This window comes from Ursus maritimus, unplaced genomic scaffold (genome assembly GCF_017311325.1).
Source record: "Ursus maritimus isolate PB19 unplaced genomic scaffold, ASM1731132v1 scaffold_3, whole genome shotgun sequence".
Classification (NCBI taxonomy): Eukaryota; Metazoa; Chordata; class Mammalia; order Carnivora; family Ursidae; genus Ursus; species Ursus maritimus.
This window is the reverse complement of record NW_024425563.1, coordinates 91,766,539-91,789,122: the sequence shown is the minus strand read 5'-3', so window position 1 is coordinate 91,789,122 and position 22,584 is coordinate 91,766,539. Positions and strand designations below refer to the sequence as shown.

At 44.1% G+C, this 22,584-nt stretch overlaps 1 long non-coding RNA gene across 1 annotated transcript in view; it reads left to right on the top strand.

Moving 5' to 3' along the window:
* Nucleotides 1-22,098, top strand: part of LOC103674588 — a 36,061-nt gene extending 13,963 nt beyond the window's left edge. The window contains exon 2 of the long non-coding RNA XR_005838646.1: nucleotides 21,765-22,098. This is a non-coding gene — a long non-coding RNA (uncharacterized LOC103674588). The remainder of the gene's footprint in view (nucleotides 1-21,764) is intronic.
* Nucleotides 22,099-22,584: the final 486 nt, after the last annotated feature.

The following is a 22,584-nucleotide window of genomic DNA, read 5'->3' as shown; positions in this document are numbered from 1 at the left end:
TGTGGCATTTTAAATTAGAGGGGGTAAAATGAATTATTTATTGAAATGCTTCTGGAAAAAGTTGATAAACCCTTTGGAAAAAAACAAGCAAGTTCTCTTCAAGTGATACATGAAAATAGATCCCAGATGGATTATAGAATTGATCTGTATAGAAGAAACAAGAATAAAAATAAAAGTAGTATTTATGTGACCCTTGGAAGAGGAAGGTGTTTATAAGGAAGAAATAGTAAGAGAGTCATGTCATATCTGATTGCATGGAACCTATATTCACATCAAAACAAGATGACAAAATTAAAAGGTAAAAATGAACAATACATGTCACAAAAAATGTGAGATAAAGAACTGTTAATATCCTCAACAAATGAAGAGGTCTTATAAATTAATAAGAACAGGGACAAACTCAATAGAATGGGAGGCTATGTACTATCAATGGTCAATAAGCACACGGAAATCATACAACCTTCATGCAAACAAAAAAAAGATAAATTGAAACTTATAGAGCAAAACCATTATTTATCTATTGGGTTGACAAAGGTTTTCATATTTTTAAAGTCTAAAGAAGTCAATGAGGTGGACATTCCCAGATAGTGTTTAACTTATTACAACCCTTTGGGATACAGTGTATCTGTAGCTTTAAAAATGCTTAAATCCTGGGACTAGTAAATTGGTTAAATTCTCCATACTGATAATTCATGGACTACTTCATCAGGGTTAGTCACGGCTTCTAACAGTTCTTCAACTGAGAAAATGGGTAGTACAACAAAATTACCCAAGATGGTCTTTGAAAATACTCACCTCTTTGGCCCACCCACCCCCCTTCTGAGTTTCGGATTCAGGGGCAAGACTCAGCTGGGGTTTTTGCATAAATCTCCAATGGAATCTGATGCAAACCCTCGATCGCTAAACACCGTGCTAAGATAATATTCAACACCATCGGAAATTACTCTCTATAATGTGAAATTTAAAATACAAAGGTGTTTACTGGCTATGACCCTAATTTTAGAATACACAGAGTATAGTATCATGTTTGCATTTATTTTTTAAAAAAGAATGCTTTTTACACGTTTTCAGTATTTTCAAGTTTTCCTTATGAGCTTGCCTCTGGATAATCACTAATAGAGCTATTGGTTAAAAAAAAAAAAAGATTTTTTTAAAGGAGTTACTGTCCTCTCCTTTCCCATCTCTCTGCCTGTGCTTACCGAAATATGCCAGGTCCTCAGAGAGCACCTCAAATTTACCCCTAGACAACTATGGCATTATTTCCATGTGAATACTGGAGAAAGAAAGAGAGAGAGAGAAAAAAAAGAGTAAAACATTGTGCGCCAAGTGAAATGTAGAGTTTAGCTATTATCTAATGAATTTGATCACAGTGGGCAGCCAATCTTGATAATTGTTTTAAAAGATTTTTCCTCAATTGCAGCCTATGGGGGTGGGGTGGGTTTCCTAGGACAAAGGTGGTGGCGTCAAGGGAGCTAAAACAAAGGGAAATATCCTCTAAATCAATAGTAACAACAAAACTCACATACACAAAACATAAAACCAAATGTCTCCTGGGCTCTGCATCAAAGGTAAATGAGAGGACTGGCGTGTGAAGACAGTTCTGAAGATCGGGTCAGTATCTTCTGACCCTAGACCTCTTTTTCTGTGTTCTTAGAAAGATCCAAGGCACTTGGAAGAGTTTGAAATATGCACTTATAATTAGAATGAGATACGGCACATCTCGGAGGCAACGGTGGTGCCCTAGAGAATGAATTAATTCAAAAAATATTATTTAATCAATTTCCCCGATAGTAACAGTTCTACGGAATACATGCTGTTGTTGGCGGGGGCGGGGCAGCGTATGGAGATAAGAGCTCGCTCCAGTTAGGCGCTTTCCTTTGCGTGAGCACACGGGGAGGGGGGAGGGGCATGGTGAAATCGGACTGTTCTGGAGCCAGAAGGCAAAGGCAGGAACGTGGAAACTGGACGGAAAAATCACAAACAATGCCATCGATGAAATACCGTGCACTTGACTGTTCTGACGTGTAACAAGTTCTAAAAGGCCCTCGGGGGGAATTGGGGTAAAGGATACAACACAGAATTAGAGAATGTGACCCCACCTTATACAGAGTTCATGGTCCAGCTGGAGATAAGAGTAGTGAAGTTGGAAAACACACAATCTAGTGTGAAAAGTGGTAGATGCGTGAGTCAGGTGCTGTCCAAAACTGGGGGCTGACACCTGTGCTGGAGTCGAAGGATGTCCTACTAGAGTCATGGCATTGAGGCTGAAGGTGACGAAGAGTTAGTCAGCTGCTTAATGCCCATCACCCAGTTGCTCCATTCCGCCCAAGGAGGGCACTTGATGTAATGAGCATTGGGTGTTATATACAACTGATGAATCACTGAACTCTACCTCTGAAATTAATAATACACTCTACGTTAATTGAATTTCAATAAAATAAAAGCCAGAAAAAAAAAAAAGAGTCAGTCAACTGAAGGAGAAGGCAGGTACAGAGAGGATTCTTCTAGGTAGGAAGTAGAACACGCAGAGGAGAGAGCGTATGGCCCAGTTAATGGGCTGGCAGAAGTTTGGTTGCTTTTTAGAACATGGGGCAGGGGGTGGTGAGAGATGAGACGGGAATGGCAACGGGCATCCGGGAGAAGCACCTCATTCCACAAGCTTAGAAGCTCATACTTTGTTTTGGGGGCTAAGGTACGGTTCTGAGGAGGGGAAGGACATGGTCAGATTTCTTTTCACAGGATTAAGGCTGGAGTGTGGTTGATGGAATGAGGGGTAAAGAGTGGCTTGAAGGTAGTTGTGGGGAGAACAATTCCAGAGAGAGAAGATGAGGGACTACTGGGTAAGCTCAGAAATCGATGCATTGAGGAGAAATTTAGGCAGTAAAACTCATCTGCCTTAGAAACAGCCTTGGGGGAGAGTCACATAAAAGACAATGATGAGGGGCTCCTGGGTGGCTCAGTTGTTTCAGAGTCTGCCTTTGGCTCAGGTCATGATCTCTGGATCCAGGGATCGAGCCCTGCATGGGGCTCCCTGCTCAGTGGGGAGCCTGCTTTTCCCTCTGTCCCTTACCCTGCTCATTCTCTCTCTCTTTCTCTCACATAAGTAAAATCTTTAAAAAAAAGAAAAAAAAAAGAAAAAAAAAACACTTAATGATGAGAGGACAGTTTCAGTGTGGGTATAATATGAATGGTAGGGCTACACACTTCTGAGGTGTTTCCATGTTTGCAGGAAGGACGACACCGTATCAGTGGTGCCCTAGAGACTTCTAATACGCTGAGAGGTCCCATGACATTAACTTTCAGAACCAAGGTATTGAGTTTAGTCCATCAGATCACCACCCATCAATGTATAGAAGTGAGGGGGAAATTAAGTTGTTGGACATATAACATTCTGAGCAAATGGTTTAAACTGTGCGATACGGTGACACATTTTATGGGTGGTTTTGATGTTGCGTTGACTCAGTCTCAGACTGGTTTTCAAATAATTTATTTTTCCAGACACTAATATCTCTGCCAGAACCATAACACAATGAGTAAAATTAGACAGGCTATAAAAACGTATATTTAGTAGGGGATCAGAAAAAAGGGAGCTAACTTCCTTTCTATTTATTGAAGTGGTTTAGCTTAAAAAGTGTAGCTTGGTATCCACCCAAAGAAAACCTGATAGAGAAAAATCCCAAATGAAATATTAATGATGTGTTTGCCAGCCAGAGGGTAGACACACGGTCTGCCCCCCCCCCCAGACCCCACTTCTGTGAAGGCAGAATTAATGTTTGTAGCCTTTTCACAAACTGTTTATTCCAGGTTCAACTATTTGCTCTCATGTAATTAGATTGTCTTTCAAAAAAGGGTTGAAAGAGACTCTACCCTGAGAGGTAGGAGATCCGAGAAAGAACGAAATGAAATATTTCTCCAATGTATAGCTTCAGAGAGAAGGAACCAAGAGCATTTGCTGTAAGTTTGTCTAAAACGGGACCGCATCCCAAAACCCAAATGCCAGGCCAAAGGGACGACGCTAGCAAGAAGAGGAGGCCCGAGAAGAAAGCTCCATCGAGATTAGGGTGTTGCATTTTTAAGAAAATTTCAGCTGTCAGGAGCATAGTCGGAGTCACAGTCAGATAGTTTTCGGAACCATTGATTAGAAATCAAAGTCTCCAAAGATCTGTCTCCATTTGCTCTTTTCCTTCCATCTGATTCCTCTGGTGGGACCCCAGGGAGCCACACAGTAAGCTGACGCTGAAGGGAACCGGCCTTGCTGAGCCTGAGCCCTTAGATTGTGTGGCCCAGCCCCTGCCCCGGCCCCACTCAGATTACAATCCCGCAGCCTGCATTGTCCAGACAAAGGAGCAGTGGCTCCCTTCTGAAGCCGGCCTGGAGCATGGCCACGCTGGGCTGTCTTCCCCAGCCCCAGTCTCCTCCTGTTTCTTCCTTCAGCCCGCCCCTGCTGGGTTTCTTGAGTCAAACTTTTAGAAACCAGTCAGCCCTGCAGTGGACTTTGCAGGCAGGGCCCACTTGGCTCTCCCCACCCCTGAGATTTGTTTCCCTTTTTGTGGCCTCTGGGGTCTGGGTGTAAATCTGCTTTCTGGAGAGAACCCCTGGGAGACAGGACAGAGGGAGAGGCCTTCCTTTCTAAGAAGGGTCTTACATACCCAGCAACACTCTGGTTCTTTATTTTCTTTTCAAATTTTTAAAAAGATTTTATTTATTTATTTGACAGAGAGAGAGAGAGAGTGAGAGAGCATAAGCAGGGAGAGCAGCAGAGGGAGAGGAAGAAGCAGACTCCCCACCGAGCAGGGAGCCCAACAGGGGGCTCGATCCCAGGACCCTGAGATCATGACCTGAGCCAAAGGCAGACCCTTAACCAATCGAGCCACCCACGTTCCTTATTTTATTTTATTTTATTTTATTTTATTTTATTTTATTTTATTTTATTTTATTTTATTTTTTCACTATCTTACATTTCTAAACATGCAGCCATTTCACTATCTTACATTTTTAACAAAGGTTTATTGAGTGGATAAAGTCAAGTAAAGTTAATGACCTTGCCTGATGTTAAATGGCGGTAGCCTTTAGATCTTAGTACTCACAATTCGATGTGCTTTGGTGCCAGGCACTGTTCAAAAATCTGTACATCTATTTAGATGTTTAATTCTTACGGTGACCCCATGAGGTGATGTATTTTTCTCCTCATGTCACGGAGGAGGAACCACACGGACAGAGGTTAAATGCTTTGCTTGGTGTCACACAACTGGTAGGAGGTGGAGCTGAGTTTGAGTCCAGGGCTCTCCCCCCAGAGCCCGTGCTTGTCGCCATTGCCCTGTAGTATGAAAAAGCACCTAACTAGAACCCATTGACTGCTTGGGAGGGATACTTTTTCAGTTGGTGTCTCCTTTTCCAGACAGTATTATTTCTTGATTCTCTGACAAATCCAAGAACCGTTTCCATCTTGCCATTGCTACTCCCATCTGTGCTGTGGAAGCTCTAGTCCCCAGGATTTGGGAGGTGGTGGCCAAAGGTAAAAAGGGAGAGAGAGTAAAAGGCAGGAGTCCTGATTTCATGGTCTAGTCAGAGGTCCCATACCTGAATGTACATCAGAATGACCCGGATGGCTGCTGACAACGTAGATGGTTGACTTCCCGCGTTGCTCCTTCAGGAGGCCTGGGGTGGGGCCTGAGGATTTGCACTTTTAAGTGCCCAGGTGATGCTGATGCTACTGGTCGGGGACCTGCACTTTGAGAACCACTGGTCGAGGAAGTTGCTTGAGTTGGCCCTCTTAAACTAGACCAAGTAGGCTGTGGGGAGAAGCTCTGGGCAGGTGCTGTTCCTTCCAGAAGCTACTGTTTCTCTTTTTGCCTTTTCAGGTATCTCAGATCTTTTTGCACTTTTTGAACTGAGATCTGGGGCCACTTGCATGATTCTGAGCCATTTGCTCCCCTGTCTTACACGTCAGGACTAAGCAGGGGAGCAAATACTGACAAAAATGTTTTCAATGTTGTTTTTTTCCCCCCATGACTTCCATGCAGAATGTTGTAGACAGAATGAAACAAAGGGGAGAACAGAGCCATTCAGAGTGTGTGTTTAAATCTCCATCATAGCCTTGCCTCATCTCACACACCTAAGCCTGGCCCCTGCAAAGGACGATCAAAGTCAAGCCTTACTGGCTGGTCAATTTCCGGTGTTAACAAGACATTGAGCACACTGAATTCCAGACATTAGGGAACCTGTAATGGGAGCTATATCTTTTTTTTTTTTTTAATGTTATGTTAGTCACTATACAGTACATCATTAGTTTTTGATGTAGTGTCCCATGCTTCATTGTTTGCATATAACACCCAGTTCTCATTGCAATACATGCCCTCCTTAATACCCATCACCATGTAACCCGATTTTCCAGCCCCCTTCCCTCTGAAACCCTCAGTTTGTTTCCCGGTGTCCATAGTCTTTCATGGTTCGTCTCCCCCTCTGATTCCCCTCCTTCATTTTTCCCTTCCTTCTCCTGATGTCCTCCATGCTATTCCTTATGTTCCACATATAAGTGAAACCATATGATAATTGTCTTTCTCTGCTTGACTTATTTCACTTAGCATAATCCCCTCCAGTTCCTTCCATGTCAATGCAAATGGTGGGTATTCATCCTTTCTGATAGCTGAGTAATATTCCACTGTATATATAGACCACATCCTCTTTATCTATTTGTCTGTTGAAGGGCATCTCAGCTCCTTCCATAGTTTGGCTATTGTGGACATTGCTGCTATGAACATTGGGGTGCATGTGTCCCTTCTTTTCACTGCATCTGTATCTTTGGGGTAAATACCCAGTAATGAAATTGCTGGGTCATTGGGTAGCTCTATATTTAACTTTTTGAGGAACCTCCACAGTGTTTTCTAAAGTGGCTGTACCAACTTGCATTCCCACCGGTAGTGTAAGAGGGTTCCCCTTTCTCCACATCATCTCCAACATTTGTTGTTTCCCACCTTCTTAATTTTTGCCATTCTAACTGGTGTAAGGTGGTATCTCGATGTGGTTTTGATTTGAATTTCCCTGATGGCTAATGATGTTGAACATTTTTTTCATGTGTCTGTTAGCCATTCGAGAAGTGTCTTTGGACATTTTGGAGAAGTGTCAGTTCATGTCTTCTGCCCATTTTTTTCTTCTGCCCATTTTTTGACTTGATTATTTGTTTTTTGGGTATTGAGTTTGTTAAGTTCTTTATAGATCTTGGATACCAGCCCTTTTTCTGTAGTGTCATTTGCAAATATCTTCTCCCATTCCATGGTTGCCTCTTTGTTTTGTTGGCTATTCCCTTGGCTGTGGAGAAGCTTTTTATCTTGAAGAAGTCCCAAAAGTTCATTTTTGCTTTTGTTTCCCTTGCCTTTGGGGACGTGTTTTGAAAGAAATTGCTGTGGCCAATATCGAAGAGGTTACTGCCTATGTTCCCCTCTAGGATTTTGATGGATTCCTGTCTCTCATTGAGATCTTTCATCCATTTAGAGTTTATCTTTTTGTATGGTGTAAGAGAATGGTTGAGTTTCATTCTTCTGTCCAATTTTCCCAGCACCATTTATTGAAGAGACTTCCTTTTTGGATATTTTTTCCTGCTTTGTCAAAGATTAGTTGACCATAGATTTGAGGGTCCACATCTGGGCTCTCTATTCTGTTCCATTGATATACTTTTGACAAATGTCCTTCACAGAGGCTTCACCACTGTCTACCTGGGCCATGTGTGGGGGCTAAGTGCTGGTCACAGCTTGCTGTCTAGAGTGTCCAGGAGCCATTGTTCCCTTCTATCCCATCTTGGTCCCAAATTTCCCCTAATAATGGACCCATGGGCCTACCCAGATCCCAGTTGAGATGTGAAGGTCATTTTTCCTAAGAAAGTAGGAGATACACTGCTCCCCAAGAACAATGATGTGGTGGTGGTGGTGGCAGTGGTGGTGGATGAAAGACAAAAATGAACACTTCGAGTTTGCAAAACAGCTGCTTTCTTTTGTAGCAAAAAGGCTCCAGGACAGTGGAAGGTGCAATTGCAAAGCATGTAAGGTTGGTCTTCAGGTCCCCTCTGCCACTTCTTACTAGCTGCCCCTCTCCACTTTCTGACTTTCCATTTTTCATTCTTATTTTGGGTCTTTTTTTCACAGGTTCTTTCTGGTTCCCTTCAATGGGTAATAAGGCTTAACTTCTTACAAGGGCTTTTGCATTCTACAGGGAACTTTGGAACATAGAAAAATAGCACTGTCCCACAGAGCATTGTAGGAAGACGTTCTGTGATCAGTAACAGCTACCATAGTGAACAGCACAGCAGAAAAGCCTTCATGACCTAAAGGAATGAACCTAGAAAAGTGGCACGGCTGATGGTGGGGTTGGTGTTTTGCAATGACGGCAACTCCGATCACATCTTAGGTGGTGACCAACACCTCAGCCCAGATCTTCATGGAAGACAGAGAAGTCAAAATATTCCCAGTCTAAGGCTGAAATAAGTTCCAAGCTATAACAGAAGAGAGTGAAACAGAGAGGCTTTATTTCAATTTCCATGTTGACGTACTGTCTTGGCACAGAGGAGAGAAATGGGAATTGAGAGCAGCTAAGTCGGAAAAACAATGGAGGCATGGTAGTCTTGTGTGGTGACAGCGTGAGCCCTGGCCTGACTCTAACAAAATGTAATGGAGAGGAATAAAAGAGAAAGGCAGGCAGATGAGATGGTGTTAATTAATGGAGCCTGAGTAATTGAGGCTGAATACTAGGTTCAACATTTGAATTTCCACAGGCAAGAGGGAGCTACTGTAGAGTTGTCAGCCATGGGATGACAAGATGAAAACAGGGTTTTAGAAAATTAATTAGGAAGTGGTAGTCAGGGTAGGCTGAAGATGCGGAGACTGAAGTCAGAGAAGCAGAGGGCTCCTGCGGTCCTCTCCACACCACGGGGGCAAGAAGGAGCTCATCACTGTGGTGGTAGGGAGAGAGCAGCAGGAGACAATCCTCCTCTGTCTGGAGCATGTCTCGTTCCTCCTATGGGCCTTGTGTCTGTGATGTACCAGCCTCAGCTTCTCCTCCCATCTCTTCTGCTCTCCCCTTTGACCTCCTTTGCCAACTCCCTTTCTTGGACTCATCACTAATGTAGATGTTCCTCAAGATTCTTTCATTGGTCTTCTGTCTCATCCCATCGTCTCTTGGCTTCGGCCATAATACAACTATCCCAATGCCTAAACACTTATCCCAAATTTACGTCTCCATCCTGATGTCCATCCAGCTCTTCTTCCCTGTATTTCCAACTGCTTCTCGAACGTTCCCGCCTGAGCATATCACCAGCACTTCAAAATTAATGCCTCAACCAATGCACGTCATTGCTTACATCCAAACATGTCTCCACCTCAGATTTCCCTTCTTTTGCTAATGGAAACAAGACCCACTTAGCTACAGACGCTCAGAATCTCAGGGCCCCATCCAAAGTAACTTCCCTCTTCTTGGCTCTGAGACCACAGATGCAAAATTACTTGGCTCCCTTTCCTTTGTGCTCATGCGTCCTCTTTGCTAGCTTCTTCCTCCATGTTTCTGTTTAGACAATGCTCTAGTTCATCCTTAGTCCTTCTCCCTTGATTGACACTGCTACTCACCACAGCCATGTTCTGCTCCAGAACGCCCCCACAATGTATGATCACAGGGCAACTTTTCAGAGGCCATGAGTCTCCTGCCTTTTTCCTCTGACCACTGCCTATGCCTCACTCATGTCCCAGATCTCGACACAGCCATGCCTTTGCCTCAGCATGTCTCCTGAGTGTGGAATTCCCATTTCTCTCCCCCAGTGTTCACTGACACAAATGGTTTCCACCTTTTTAGATCCACTTCAAGTCTTACTTCCTCCATAAAGATTTCCCTGCTGTTCGCCACACAGGAGCCATGTTCTTTCTGCCAACCACACACTTGTATTTTTCAGCTTTCTGCCCATAGTTCACTTGTGTTCTTGTGACAGCTTCTCTTTTAGACAGTAAGTTTCTTAAGGGCCAGCGTGGTGTCTCAATGATTTCTGTTTCCCTTGCCACGACTAGGATATCTCGGACACAGTGGACACTACATCAATAAGACATAAACCAATGAATCCGAATAATAGTGCAAAAGGAAATTTGACAAAGTGTCATAAAAATGGAAAGAACCAAAGACACTGCAGGTGCAGGAGACAATTGGTGCTGTCGAGGAGAAGTGGTCCTATTTGAAGTAGCGGTGGCACCTTTGAACTCCAGTTCAGTGAGTAGGTAATCCGTGAGGACACAGCCATAATTGGCATTAGGCACCAGGAAAAAAAAAAAAACAACAACAACTTCTAGTTATAATCTTTGATATTTTTTTTAAAAGATTTTATTTATTTATTCGACAGAGATAGAGAGAGCCAGCGAGAGAGGGAACACAAGCAGGGGGAGTGGGAGAGGAAGAAGCAGGCTCATAGTGGAGGAGCCTGATGTGGGGCTCGATCCCATAACGCCGGGATCACGCCCTGAGCCGAAGGCAGACGCTTAACCGCTGTGCCACCCAGGCGCCCCTGATATTACTCTGTATTATGACTCCAAAGATCACATTTATCCCTTTGCCATATGCAGCTTACAGGAATTCTGCTATTTCTGTAATAAACCAAAATAGAAGATCCTACTTCATTCTCTCAAGACATTTTGTTTGTTTGTTTGATTTTACGTAGGAGGAAATAATGTTGGCATAAGTGGGCTTATTTCAAAACATGCGAGTTGAACAGTAATTCTCTTTCCTTCATCCTGGTGTTCTCTCCCACTGCTCGGGCTGACTGGAACTGGAGAAATATACCGCCTACGGCAGTCCTACGTCTGGTTTATGTAGCAGTAACGCTCTCTGGCTATACAGGCAAGCGAAAGCAGAGATCGCATGCCACAGCTTTGCAAGGTCCTGTATAATTTTCAAATCTTCCTGTGTTCTTGGTAATGATCTGGCAATCCAAACAATTTGGTTTAAAAGCCGTTCTAGGTCAACTTACCCTGGTCTGCATTATATAATGGCAACCAAGAAACTGCATTAGTAATGTTATAAAGGCCATCAAGATATGAATGTAAATGCAGAAAAAGTCTATTTTTATATAGCAGTGGCTTCAGGAATTCACAAAATTATAAGTCTTGGTGTTCTGGACAGAGTTACTACCATTTTCTTAGCAGCGTCCTCGTAAAATAAAGCATCACACCAAATGCATCCAAATAGCAGGATGGGTGATCTTCAAGCATGCTGACAATCATTAGCTAAGTAATAAAACCTTCCTCTGAGGATAAAGTAATACTTCCTCAATCTACCCTTTTCCTAATTCCAGTAGGATTTGCAAATAGCGTATTATTTATGACTCAATCTTGGAGGAGAGACACACATTTTGTTCTAAAACTCCTTAGAGTGTTAGGGCTACCGCAGACCCATGAGAAAAGAATGTAGAGTGACAGTACTTTTCAGAAATTTTGTCACTTCAGGATGAGATAATGACTGGCACTATCAGGAGAGAATGATTAGAAATAGATCAGTTTTCATTGGGTAAGAATCAAAGCCAAACATGAGGCTTCCTGGACCCAAAGCCCCACATGTTTTGAGGATCAAGCGTATGCTATTATTGCCTTTGTTATAAGTAAGGACAATTGTCTCTCCAATGTTTTTATTTCACCAGAAGAATCCATAAAACATCAAGTGAGGTTTCATAAATGAATGACCAAGTAGCAATTCTTAAAATGAATTGAAGAGGTGGGTGAGAAACAGGTAGAGCTGGACATGCATATATGAGAGATGACATGGGACATAGAAACAACAGAGCAGAAGAATATTCCCGAAGAAAAGATATCCACAGTGTATGCTCAGGGTTGGCTCCACGTGGTCGTAGTGATATGAAATTGCTCCCGTAGATCCCCTTGTTCAGTCTTGTGTTAAGGTAGAAATCTCTCTGAGCACGGGTGGCAAGAAAAGAAAATTTGACATTCTGAGGGAGGATTGAGACCCTGAATATAACAAACACATCCTTCATACAGAATGAAGACTGCTTTATGTATGTAGAGAAATCCTTGAAACTCAAAACAGAAGGGAGTGGATTTGGGTAAGAAAAGGGAGGGCAGGCAGGTCCATGCACAGGGGAAAAAAAATGTGTTGGGGGTTAGAAGCTCTCAGTTCTTGTCTGGGCCCTGCTACTGCTTTCTGTTTATCCTGGTTAAATCATAGGACCTCCGAGTGCTGCCATTCCTTCACTGTAAAAGAAAAAACTGGATATTCTGTCCCTGGCCCCAAACAAAGAAACAAATGACCAGTCCCCCCATGTTTCTTGCATCTGTAAATGTCAATATCTTGTACCTCATTATTCAAGTTAGAAACTTAGTTACCATTCTTGAGCTTTTTCTTTTCCTTAACCCCCCAAATTCCATAGGATAAAATCCTGGTCATTTTATTTCCTCTGTAGCTATCAAAGAAGACCACATAAAATCTGTTCCCATTGATTCCACAGTAATCTTGGCCCCTGAGATGGCTCCCCTTGAATACTGCAGTCATCCGCAATGCATCTCCCCAAACCTTCTCTTGACTCCTGCCAAACCATTCTCCCCGCACTGCAGTTGGAATGATACTTTAAAAGCACAAATTATAATTTTCATTTCCCTTATTAAAATGTTTAATTGAACTCACATTGCTCTTAGGAAAACTTTAGTATCTGCCGCTCTGCTCTTTCTGTTCCATTCATCCTGGATTCTTCTCGATTCCTTTCTCCCTCCCCTTCGTCTCCCTCCTCTAGCCTGAGCCCATTATCCTCCCTAAGCCTGGAGTGCTCTTCTCGGCACTTCCCCCTCCTGCCATCTTGCAGCTCTTAACTAATGTGACCTCAGGAGAGCATCCTTTGATCACCACGGAAGCCAGCCACCTTCTGAGATGTTTCCACATCGCATCCTATCTCAGCACTTAGCACATCTCTAATTATTTCTTTGGAGACAAATGTTATGGATTGTATGGTTGTCCCTCAAAAGTTATGACCGTGTCCTAATCCTCAACCTGTCGAGGTGACCTTATTTGGAGCAAGAGTCTTTGCAGATGTGATTACGTTAAGAATGTCAAGATGAGGTCATCCTGGAATTGGGGGTTCCCCTAAATCCAATGACAGGTGTCTTTATAAGAGAAAGGTAGAGGAAGATTTGAGCCACAGACACAGAGATGAAGGTCACGTTAAGACAGAGGAAGAGACTGGAGTTAATGCAGCCCCCACCCGAGGAACCCTTGGAGCCACCAGAAGCTGGAAGAGGCAGGTAAGAATTCTTCTCTGGAGTCTTCAGAGAGACTGCAGATCTTGCCAACCTCTTGATTTTTGGACTTCTTTCTCCAAAACTGTGAGCGAAGACATTTCTGTTGTTTTAAGCCACTAAGTGTGGTAATTCTTTACAGCGGGCCTGATGCAACGGGGAAGATGGCTCTTCCCCATTGGACTGTAAACACCAAGACCCAAGAACAATGCCTGCTCGTTGCTGAGCCTGCCACACAACAGGCCACTTGTGAACGGTGAGCCAACCAGATGGCTAATTGTCAGCTACACATAGACACACCTGAGGTCCAGGGTAAGGTTTGTTAACTGCAGAGACGGCACTCCAGATGAGCCGGCCTCAAGCAAGAGTCACAGTAGCACGTGGCCTAGCAGCTCGTGCTGGCCTCGCATCGTGGTTCCTCGCAGATTCACGCTCCATGGACGTTGCTTCTCGACTGCAATTTGAGCCCATTGACAACAAAGAGTCAGGTTCTAGTCTTCTCTGTATTTCCTGGGTCAGCTCAAAGGTTTGGGTTTTTGCTTGGTAATTGATTAAATGTTTGATTGCAGACCATTGACTTCCATGAACTCTTTCCTAAAATTAAAGTCAATTCCTGTGAAGAGTCGTAGTTAGTGGGATAGGTCATAAAAAAAAAAATTAATACTGGGAGTCAGGCTACTTGATAAGCTGGCATGGATTTATAGCAGAAATTGACCTCTGTGCCAATGGAGGTGCCCACAGAGTAACCTAGAGTTGGCCCTACAGCAGACACTGCAACTTAATATCATCTTCCTTCAATAACTGACATATACCAAAATTAGTATTTGGGTAGAATTCGCCCTAGGAGGCACTTTCACATCTTTTTATTTAATAAGCCATTACACAGATTATTTGAGACAATGGTGATAATTCTTTGAGATAAAAACTTAAAATGCTCTGATCAAAATTTCCAAGGACATTTTATATCACACATATCTCTCCGAATTTATTTGGTTCCTGAGTTTAGTGAGTAGGAGTGTTGATAGTGAGAGATAACTGTGGTCGTATCTGGTTTGCACTAGTACCTTGCCCAGTTCCGACTGTAAGATGAATAAATTCAGGTTGAGAAACAGTAAGTGACTTTCTCCAGGTCACACACTCGTTAAGCGGCAGTCTCAGGACTGGAATGATTCTTCCAACTCCATGCTTAGTTTTCTTGTCATTTATTCCTCTTGGCACGTTTAACTCCATTTTGCTCATGAGGAAATAAACCCAGAGAGGCAGTTCATTGGCATGGCAATTCAGAGGGCAGTAAAGCTAGGAAAATACAGTACACAGTATAAAGGGTCTTTGAAGATCACCTGGTCCTGGGTTCAGGGGTCTGTGAAATCACTTCTGGTGGTTTCTAAGCAACACTGAAGCCATTAGAGTGGATGGGACTCTGGGTCCTTCTCCCAATTTCATCCAAAGCTGCATTGCTTTTATCTGTTTTGTTTTGCATGGATCCTCCTAAAATCTTATTTTGAGAAAAGTTCCAACCCCTAAAAAACACAAAACAAAGCAACACACAATCACATGATCTGAATACCACATACCCACCCTCTTATTTCAAAGGTGAAGACACTCTGCACTGGTCCAGAGTGAGGTCTAGAGCTCAGTGTGGACTCCCCCTGACCTCGCTACATGGTCTACCAGGCCTCTTCTCTCCCTTAGACCCTCAGGAAATGGGTACCCATGGTCAAACGGCAATCGCCTTTTGCTAATCCCACCCCACGGTCTAGAAGCATTAAACCTGGCTGGGAGAGACCGTGTCATAGTGGACGCTGAAGTCTGCCATTTCATGCTCAGCTGTGTCTTTCCCCGAAAAGTAGGCAGTGAGGACTACGGAAGGATGTGCAGGGCTCTTCCATGGCCCTAAGCCAGGCTTTTCTTTTGAAGAATGGGTTGGACCCTCTTTCCGTAGTAAAGCTGCCTTCCAATCAAGAATACTTCAACCTGGGCTTCTGTCTGCCCTGTGGTTTATTGCTAATGCCAGCTCATGTTAGGCCTTGACCAGACTCTTCTCCCTGCCTCCTTGTTCTGAAGGATTGTTTCGCAGATGCCTTGGAGGAAAGATAGGTCTGGCGTTGAACACGGCAGCTGAGAGAAGACTACAGCTTGTCTGCCTCAGTGCTGAGAACAATTTAGGTAAGCCACTTGTATGCCCGCTTGCTTGGAATTTGGCCAACAAGCTCCGTCCTTTCTCCATCCTTTCTAATGAGTTCGCATGGGCTCGTTTGGGCAGCCTGATAGCCACCTGTATTGATGACACATGATGTGTGGTCTTTTCCCATCGATGTTGGGTGACATATGTCTGGACCCCTATTGAAAGTATTTGGAATCTGTCAGCGAAAGACTCCATTGATGATGAAAATTTCAAACTGAGTCAGAGCTAGAACCTCATTAGAAATCGAGGAGGATGGTCTGCACTATTTCGGTTACTGGAGTTGAAGCCCGCTGGCTGTGAAGCAATGAAGAACGTCTGTTTTCTCCAACAACAAACACTAGGAAGGTGAAGCCAGGCTTTACTGAGTCTTCTCAGACACAATATACTTTTTGATACTGAGAATACTTTGTATGAAATCCCCTATTTCTTAGCCAATCTATATCAGAGCTAGGTTTCTTTTTAATCTTTTGTTGAACTCCCTCCGTCTTTGTCTGACCGTCCTGAAGAGCTCCACCAGAATTGATCCTTTGCCAACATGTAGGAATTACTGGATGGCACAGCGAACGAGAAATCCCCGAAAGCGAATAATCAATGAACACACTGGAAAGGTCTGCTCCATTGGATAGAGTGGAAGAAAGTGTTCTTCTCAGTTCTCCTATCAGAGAGGCAGTGTGCTTTTCCTCCTGCCTGCCTCGCCAAGGAGGGGCAACTGTTCTTAAACAAGATCTAACATTTACTTGAAACCAATAGTTTCCAGTAAAGGGTCTTTAGGATAAATGCAGGCTTACTAGTAAATATTGGTTTAATCTTCAGGGAAAATTAAAAGCTTGTGGTCTGGGACTGACGGCAGAAGGCAGATGCATGAGGACTGGGGACCAAAGGGTTGGTAAAATCTCCAAATAATGTCCTCTTTTCCAGCTCCAGGCAAAAGAACCAGCCATACCCATTCATTTTCTCTTAAAGGAAAGAATTCTCCCAAACCTGGGAGCGCCGAGTACAATTCAATCAGCCTTTTTCAGTGCTTTGCTCCGTAGCGCTATATATTAAGGCCTGCTCATAACTTACCCACCCAAGGGCCTGGTAGAATAGAGATCATGGTAATTTGTGCTACTTTTTGTGGAGACCGTGTCTTATAAACTGAGCATAATAGCATGTTGTGTGACTCCGTTTATTGCCCAATTATAGCTCACATGGGCATGTTAAGCTGAGTTGTGTTAGTTGCTTTCTTTCACATACGGTTTTGCTGGAACTTTTCAAAAACATTTTTGCTGATCACAACTCAGTAATTACGCGTGTCTTATTCAATTGATGCATCATAAATGTGACAGTTATCTCATTGCCCATCAGTTCTTGGGTTCTTCTGCTGTCACTGCTTTTACCCGTCTTCTTTTTTCTGTGCAGCATTCACTTTTTCGGAAAAAGTGCAAAATAAGGTCCCAGTGAGCACTGGGCTCAGCCATCTGTATATGTTTTGAAATGGAATTCATCTCGACGCACCAGCAGTTAGCCCCAAAAGGCCTCATCCTGTCCTCTCTCCTCCCCGATCTCAGAAGAGAGGGTCAAAACTCCACGCGGATATGCCATCGATGGCAGGAGGGGCTGTTTGCCCGCCACTCACCCAGAAGAGGTTTTCTCTACCCATTTGTCAAAAAGGTCTTGTGGTCAGCAAAATGTGTGAGATGACAAAATTTCATAGGGAAGGATTTAATTATCACAGCTGGTGGTTGAATTCATGGTCTTTTCATCCTCTGTGAAAGATTCCACAAGCAAAATGGGTTAAATTTCATAATGTGGCCAGGAAAAAAAAAAAAAAAAGCCCATGAAACAATGCCAGGCAGAAATGCCCTGAGCAGAAAGATGCTGTTCCTTGTAGGAGGCCTGAAGGTTTCTGCATGTCTCAAAGGCTCTGTGTTGGTGGGTTGTCTGATGCCAGGGAACTCTGCTGTCCCCTTGGGTAGCTGGGGCTCTGTCAAGGTGCAATTCCCAGCAGTCAACAAACAAGGGGGTTCCTGACAGCTGTGCAGGGAGGACAGGTATTCTGCTTTTGACCTTACCATTGACCTTTAGCATGATAAAATAACGTTTGGGGGTGTGGAGTAGGCAGGACACAATTCCTAACTCAAAATGGGTTCTTTGGCTTAATTGTCCTGCATAAAGCAGGTAGAAGAAAGAGAATATAAGCTCCAGTTGATCTAATCAATTTCTTCATATATTCGGAGAGAGAGAAGACACAGAGGCATCCATTCTTTAATAATTATATTGATATTGTTTTTACTTTGTTAGTTGAGTTGGTTATATACCAATACAGTGCAGTTGGGTGCCCAAAGATTCTGTTTCTACTTACAAGATCCTGCTTTCCTCCTGGTCTGCCATCTTCCTCTTCTTAGACAGGATCTGCAACCTGGAAGCTAGATCTCATTCACATCTTTAAGACAAAGCCCTAACCCCAGCAAAATAGATTTAAGGAAACGTAGCTTACCTGTGACATTTAGTCTCTGTATTGCTATCCGGCCTTTTGCCTTGATCCTGAGACCTGGTTACCACATTCTTTCCTGTCCTGGCAGTAAATATCTTCCTTAGGCTCCCTACTAACGCCATCTCTGGACCAACCTAGAGCTTCCTGAGTGGGAAGTACCGCAGTCCTGGCCAGAGCTCTTCCTAAGAGTGGAGGCCTGCCCGAGTCCCCGTGGCCATGCTTTGGGCTGTGCTCCCCATCAGGGAACATCCCAAGGCAGCCCATTTTCTGAGTATCACCTCCTCCTGGACTCCTGATCCTGTGTTCACTCCACCTTCAAGGACACCCCACTTGTAAGGACACCCTTTCCTTCATTAGGCTTGATGGCTCTGTTCACCGCCCACCTGCTCTGGCCATCCCCATTTGGTAGTCTCTAGAAGGGACTTCCTTCCAGCATCTGTGCTGCACCTTCTGGATCCACTTAATGCAGGTACGGTGTCCTGACCCCCTCTGGTCTGCTCTGCTTACTCTAGTTAACCAGACCAACTTCCGAGACAGAGCGTATGGTAGCATCGCCTAGAAAGGAACACCAACTGCAAAAGGGTGACATTAGCAATGCTTTAGACACAAATTAGAGGTGCAGGTAGGCATGTGATAACTGGCTTCCCCTGTGGCAGGTGACCCAAGACTGAGTGAGGAAGATGGTGGAATGCTCTAATAGGAAGGAGCCATCAGGGACACTCCACGTTAGCAGAGCCCAGGGTTTCCTGGGCACATACATATAAATAAAGGTAAAGAGAGCCTCCTTCTCCCCTGTGGATATGCATTCCAACTTCAAAGACAAACTGAGTAAATCCACTGGAGCTGAGGATGAGTGTTACCGTATGGAAAGATGCTCATCTTTCTCAATGAATTACACCCATTATCTTATTGAGCAAGGTCTTCATGGAAAGCTCTGGATAGCATTACACTGGTCAGACTTAAAAATAATAGCTACTAGTAATTTTATGCTTATTGTTTGCTGAGGTCTAAGACAAATGCTTTATATACATTCTGTTATTTAATTCCCCCCGAAGTCTTCAAAGTAGGTATTATTATTAAACTCCTTGTTTTGGTGAGGAAACCAAAACTCAGAGAAATAAACATCCTTCTTAGGGTCCACAGCTGGGGAATGAAAAATCTGGGGTTTGACCTCAGGGCTGTTCTAAATATTGCAAAGTCAACACAATGACACTGACAGTGGAACCTGTTAGTTTTTCCTCAAGATGTTAGAACAAAATTTTAGCCTAGTGTTTTTCAAGGTGCTAAGGTAGGTCGTCAAACCAAACACTCGTGTTCCTGCTGTTTCTAAATGTCTGGGGTGTAAAGAGAGTAATTAAGAACAGACACTCAGGCCCAGGCTCAAGTATGGAGTGTCAGAAATCATAAAGAGAAAAAGTAAAAATTGGTTGAAACAACTTTATAAGGAAACTTAATTATCTATTACCGCCAAAAAGTAGGTGTAGGGTTAATTTTTTTGCTAGAGCAAAAATAATATTTGCGTCATGTTTCCTGTATACAAATTGCTCTGAATGCAGTGTTCTCAGCTTTTCTATACTGTCCTTTGTTCTTTTGACGTTGTTATTTTTGTATATAAATAAAACCCCTTGTTTACATTACTGTTTCAGAGGCTTTGGGGTAGAAAAAGGAATAATTTTCTTAAATTGGTCCACCCTCAAATCATGCCATAGTTAAAACAATACAATGGAGAGAGCAGGGTGGCCCACTCTATCTTGCACAATTTTGACAATAACTGAAAAAAAAAAAGTGTGGGGGTGGAAGCCAAGATTGTCACAAAAATCCTCCTAGGAAAAATCTTGGTTTGGGTTAAAGCGGCATCTGCGGGAGACGGTGCCCATAGTCCCAGAGCACAGAGGTGGGAAGGAGCCCTGGGGCCACTGGAGGGCTGCCTTTCCGGGGCACGGGCAGCTGTTTGAGTCCGCTCCAAACGTTCTGGGTGCTACACGAAGCCTGAGAGTTTGTGACTCATCCCAGAGGCACGAGGTCGGGGTGGGGGGGGAAGCAAAGGGAAGGGAAGCTTCGACCCAAACTGTGATGCCAGGGAGCATGACTGTGGGACAGTGAGCAGTTCCTGGGAGGGAGAAATTTGCTCGGCTCCCGGAGGATGGGTGATGGAGCTGGTGATTCCCGGGTGACTGGTGACTGGGTGGGCCAGGCTCCAGGAGATGGGCGTTGCCAGTCTGACTTTGGATAACACTCAGAACCTGCTCCATGAATACCCGCTTCCCACTGTTTTATAGATAAGCAGGGAGATCTCAGGAAAGTTAAGTCACGTGCCAGGATCGTGAAGCCTGTAAATTACAAAGGCCAATCTGAAACGAAGCACTGACCCAGTCTCCACCACTCTCCTTAATGTCCAGCTGAAGACTTCCCTGGGAGGAGGATGGGAGAAGCCTGCCTTCAAAAGCAATCACTTCACTAGATCATTCAGTGGGGTGATCCATTTGCCCTATTTTTGGAGAGAAGTTCTAGAAAGGTCCCAGAGAGAAGTTCTAGAAAGTTCTAGTGACCCCGCAGAGTATCTTGCAGTGACCATGCTTGGTGTGGGCTGCCTCTGTGGGAGCGCTGTCGTCAGAGAAGCCTTTCTGCCCCTTCCTGCCTCCTTTTCTCCTTCCTTGAGCCTGTGGAGCCAAGGAGTATTTGCAATGCAAACACCCGAGGACCCAGGGAAGACTTAAAGGAATATAGACAAGCAGAAGAACCATGCTAGAGAAGAGTGATGATGTATTGAATAATCTTTTGCTGAGATGGGAAATGTAATAAGAATGATAGATTTTGGGGGGAAGACTTGCTCTTGAACTTGCTGAGTTCAAATAGCTTGTAAGAGACATCTCTGTCCTCTGGTCTAGCTGTCGTACTTTTTCCTTTCTCTCTTCATCTGAGACTGAGAAACTCAAGCCCTGGGGTAAATAATTATTTTTGAGGGACGTTCTAGAGGCTTGACTACAGAGTATAGTCTGTTCAGTCACTACGCCAGCTTCGGGTCACTATAAGCCTGTTCTTGAGATGATACTTCCCCTTTGGGAAAGCAGACCCTCCCCCACTCTTCCTCCTTCTTCTCCAGATCCTCATCCCTCTTTAGCCCCGTTCTCTTTCTCTTACCTTGATTCTTTCCATACTTCATTTCTTTGACACACTTTATTGAGCTGGCACTCTGTTATGCTCTGAGCCTATAGGTACGAGAAAGCCTTTGGGAGCTCAGGGTTTCGGGAAGAAGTACCAGGTTAAGACTTCAAAGGCTCTTGGATTTGTCCTTTGCCATGCTCACCTCATAAACTTAAGGACTCTTTTTGGGAAGAAGGCTTTCCTGGTAGAGAAGTGTTCACCAGAAATCTCGCAACAAATTTTTCCTGTTAATCTCAAAGGGAGCACACCATTTTCTATGGCTCTCAAGGGAGGACTTTCATCCATCTGCTTAAGAGATTGTAAATCAGTTTGTTGGGGAGTGGGCTCCAAGCCTAGACTGCACAAAGCCTGAACCCTGACCGCTAACAGCAGCTGTGCCCTTGATCAGAAGGTGAAGTTGGCCAGATGTCACCACGGGGTTCATCTCCCCTGTCTTAGAGGGACCCAATCGGACAAGATTTCCAAAGTTCTTGTCACCTTTCCGTTTGCCAGAGACACTTGCACCATAAGACCAAAACAAAGCAGAAGACCGAGCCTTTGAAAAGGGCTATGAGTATTAGGGAAGCTAATATTTATTAAGGACCAATGAACTCATATTCAATAAATGGGAGACACTTCACTGATCTAAATTCATCTTCATAAGATTTAGATGTAGCTATTATCTTGTTTTCAATAGATGAGGACACTTCTGGACTGAGAGACTGAATGCTCACCGTGGAGAGCACGTGAGGAAGGTTTGGGCAGAGATCTAACTGCTTCTGCACGGCCCTGCCTCCTCCAGCATCAGGCATTGTCTTGTCCAAGGTCCTGTAGGTGAGTGCATGACCTTCAAGCTATGGATCGCAAGGCACAGAAACATCTGACTCCTGGACTCCAAAGTTACACCCGCCTGTGAAGGCTGAGCCCCATTCATCCCTGTTTCAGAGAGGCAGAGAGGGGTCGATGTTTAAAATGAGCAGCTGGCTTTCTATGTTGTAACCAAATTGTTAAGAGCCTCGGATCTGCCTTTTAGTATGTCATTTTTCTCCATTTCTCCCCCACGCTTCCCCTGTTTGTCTGGTTGTGTGTGTGTGTGTGTGTGTGTGCACGCGTGCACGCGCGTGCACTCACAATCATACCGTACGAACTAGCCTGGTCCATGGAAGCCCACGCTCACGGCCCTGCAGCTTGGCTGGCCCATCTAGGGACTGGCATGCCATTCAGTGCTCCCACAGGGAACGTCAGCTCTGCTTTTGTGGCTCTGACACAGCCTGTGCAGAATTTAACAGCTGATAAGCAGGAGAGACTCTGCAAGCAGTGCCATCTAATTAGACCTTTTTGTTCTGATAACCCTGGAAATGATACCGTCCAATCAGCAAAGAGCTCCAGAGCTCAAAGAGTCTGTGACATCGTGACGTGTGTTTTAAAAAGGGCTTAAAGGCTCTGGTGGGATGGAAGCCAGAGCCTCCGAGGCCCCTCCCCACCCAACATCTTGAAAGCTGAAAGAGAAGGTGACG